This window comes from Dreissena polymorpha, chromosome 3, assembly GCF_020536995.1.
Source record: "Dreissena polymorpha isolate Duluth1 chromosome 3, UMN_Dpol_1.0, whole genome shotgun sequence".
Taxonomy (NCBI): Eukaryota; Metazoa; Mollusca; class Bivalvia; order Myida; family Dreissenidae; genus Dreissena; species Dreissena polymorpha.
In genome coordinates this window covers 148,270,030-148,274,123 of record NC_068357.1, presented here as the reverse complement: position 1 = coordinate 148,274,123, position 4,094 = coordinate 148,270,030, and positions in this window count along the sequence as shown.

The window sequence follows — 4,094 nt, the reverse complement described above, 5'->3', positions numbered from 1 at the left end:
GCATGTTTTTTTAGAAATAGACCAAGGTTAAGGTCTACACATATATACTTGCCTTTAAGCCCAGATACTTATTAATGTGAGATTTATTAAATATTCATGATGCTGATTGAAGCAATACCATTGATTGGATTCAATGTTGTTTTCTTAAAATAAATTTTGTTTTTGTCGACCACATCAAAAAAAGGTGACACATAAGCAGTGCAAACCATGGTAATACATTTGTATGCCCCCTCTTTCAGATCATATAGATTCGCTCTTGGCTGTCCTTTGTATTTTAATGTTCATGTAACTTATATGTATTGCTGCTACAGAGATTTAACAACAAAATATTTAACTTGACAGTTTGAGGCCAGAACCACTTCATTAGCGTTGTTTGAAAGCAAAATACCCATTTACAAAAGACATAAGAAAAACATTGCCAGATTGGTTATTGCATGCCACACATTATCACTTAAAAATCTTTGCGTGATCTTAAAATGAAATAACAAAAAAACACCAACAATATGTTTTTCTGAAGCTAAAAACTTCATTGAAAGCAACTGTTTTTACATGACAAAACATGCAGGCAGTGCAATTAAGTTTTCAACATATTAACCAGCATGTTAACTTATGCAACACGGTAATTTCAAATGTTGTTTTCCTTATATGTGGTTATGGCCCTTTTAGTTTTAGAGCAAAACAATTTCATACACATGCACCTACTAAATCATTGTGACTGGAAAAAATTAGCTTTTAAATTTGTGTCGATTGTAAATCAGATAGTAATGTGATGAAAAATGACAAACGAACCCAAATGTGCATGTGCACATCCGGGTATTTTGGTTATTTTTTATCACCGCCAAAGTCGGAAGGATATCGTTTTGTCGGGAGGCATATAGGTTTGGCGTTGTCTGTCAGCCTGTCACAAATTTGTTAGGGCTATATCACATAAACTATATAAGATGTCAACATGAAACTTCATAGATCATAGATGTATAGATATATATGGATATAGAAGGATATGGCAGGGTAATCAATTCAACAAATTTGCATGTTTACATAGGTGGTGCATTTAGACCTAAGAGAAAAGTATGGTCATCGGTGTAACACAGATTAATTCATAGTTTTTTGGTTTGAACACAGAACATGTAATAGGTACTTTAATTCTAATATGTATCTGAAAATCATCATGTTTCATCTGCATTGTATTTAAATGCTAAACAGCATGGTACATTGTGATAACTAATGCCAATTGTAATCAACTGGTGATCCCTTCAATGAAATACACAATTATAAAAAGCCCCGTTTTAGAAAAACAGAGCTTGATGCATTTGCGTATTGTCCCTGATTATACTTTGGACTGCTGATCTGGTACGACTCTTCACTCACATGGAGAATAGGCTTGCCTGAAGCTCTACTGGCAACACAAGAACCATTTTTGCATTACGCTCCTATTATATTAGACTAGATCTCTAGCAAGTTAAATCACATTACAAGTAATAGCTGAGGTGAAATATAATCAGTTATGTCTTATAGCATACCACAAGATGTCTTAAACGTATGCTCAGATCAAGATAGAGGTATACAAAAATGAAAGCAGGCAATCACTCTAAAAACAAGAGGTCCAAAGCAACAGTTTGTGTCAACTGCACTGTTCCTCAATAACATCTACCTATGCCGCTTTATGTTTATAGCATTACTGTGCATGGTTAAGGACAACTGAAAGGGGCTAGCGTTATGCTCTGGACAAGTGAAAGGGGCTTTGGTTGACAAAAGTAACAACTATTTGTTGACAAGTCAAGTGAGATGATATTTGTAATTTTCATGTTTAGCCCCTGTACTTGTCACTTCATGACCTATGTGTTTCTCATTAAAACTAGAGCTTTGTCACAAACGTGACGAATACCCCACATGCCGCATTGACACATAATATTTTGAATGTTGTCTTCACAAAAAACAGCAGACCGCATACTCAATTTTTGAAACGCACTAAGTGACCCCTTGACATAGTTTTTGACCCAGAAAGGCCCATGTTCTAACTTGGCCTTAAGATCATCTCAATAAAACTTCTGGCCAAGTTTGGTGAAGATCGGATGTAAACTACTTGAATTAGAGAGCGGACACCATGCTGAATGTTAAACAAGAAATATGTTTGTCAGAAACACTATGTCCCTTCTGCGCCGCTTTGATTTTTTTTTTACCTTTGACCTTGAAGGATGACCTTGACCTTTCACCACTCAAAATGTGCAGCTCCATGAGATACACATGCATGCCAAATATGAAGTTGCTATCTTCAATATTGCTAAAGTTATGGCAAAATGTTAAAAGATTTTCTTTTTTTCTCAAATTCAAGGGGAGATAATTCAGGACTTATAACTCTGATATTGCTTATTTTCAATAGGGTTAGACTCATCATTCAGATAAAGACACTGTGCAAGTTGGAAAGTGATTGGATGAAAAATGTGGACTTTATTGCGTAAACAAGCCTTATTTCACAAATTTCTCAAATTCAAGCGGAGATAATTCTGGACTTTTTACTCTGATGTTACCCATTTTCAATAGGGTTCGAGTCCTCATTAATATAAAGACACTGAACAAGTTTGAAAAGAATCGGATGAAAACTGTGGACTTAATCGCGTAAAAGAGAAAAAGTCTAATGCATGCACGCACGGACGACCGACGGAAACCACGCCATGACATAAGCTCTTCAGGCCTTCAGCCAGTAGAGCTAAAAACTAAAATTGATGGAAAAAAATGTGATTGTCAGAAACACTATGTGCCCTTCTGCACCGCTTTGATTTTTTTTTTACCTTTGACCTTGAAGGATGACCTTGACCAATCAAAATGTGTGGCTCCATGAGATACACATGCATGCCAAATATCAAGTCTGTATCTTCAATATTGCCAAAGTATTCATAAAATGAGCGATTTGGCCACATATACTTGACCTCTGACCTTGAAGGTAACCTTGACCTTTCACCACTCAAAATGTGCGGCTCCATGAGATACACATGCATGCAAAATATCAAGTTGGTATCTTCAATATTGCCAAAGTATTCATAAAATGAGCGATTTTGGCGCCATATACTTGACCTCTGACCTTGAAGGGTGACCTTGACCTTTCACCACTCAAAATGTGCAGCTCCATGAGATACACATGCATGCCAAATATCAAGTTGGTATCTTCAATATTGCCAAAGTATTCATAAAATGAGCGGTTTTGGCCACATATATTTGACCTCTGACCTTTAAGGATGACCTTGACCTTTAACCACTCAAAATGTGGGGCTCCATGAGATACACATGCATGCCAAATATCAAGTTGCTATCTTCAATATTGCAAAAGTATCCATAAAATGAGCGATTTTGGCCACATATATTTGACCTCTGACCTTGAAGGATGACCTTGACCTTTCACCACTCAAAATGTGCAGCTCCATGAGATACACATGCATGCCAAATATCCAGTTGCTATCTTGAATATTGAAAAAGTTATTGCAAATGTTAAAGTTGGAGCAAACAGACCAACAGACAGGGCAAAAACAATATCCTCCACTATAGTGGGTGGGGGACATAAAAACGCACTAAGTGACCCCGTGATCTAGTTTTAGGCCCGGAATGGCCCATGTTCAAACTTCTCCTAGAGATCATTTAGATAAAACTTGTGACCAAGTTTGGTGAGGATTGGATGAAAACTACTTGAATTAGAGAGCGGACAACATGGTCAGGTTTAAAACTCACTAAGATACCTTGTGACCTAGTTTTTGACTCTGCATGACCCATCTTCAAACTTGACCCAGACATCATCTAGACACAACTTCTGACCAAGTTTGGTGAAGATTGGATGAAAACTACTTGAATTAGAGAGCGGACAACATTGTGATGTTTTAAACGCACTAAGTGACCCTGTGACCTTGTTTTTGACCCGGCATGACCCATGTTCAAACTTGCCCTAGACATTATAAAGATACAACTTCTGACCAATTTTGGTGAAGATTATATAAAAACTACTTGAATTAGAGAGCGGACAACATGGTGACGTTTAAAACGTACTTAGTGACCCTGTGACCTAGTTTTTGATCTGGCATGGCCCATGTTTGAACTTGGCCTTCAGA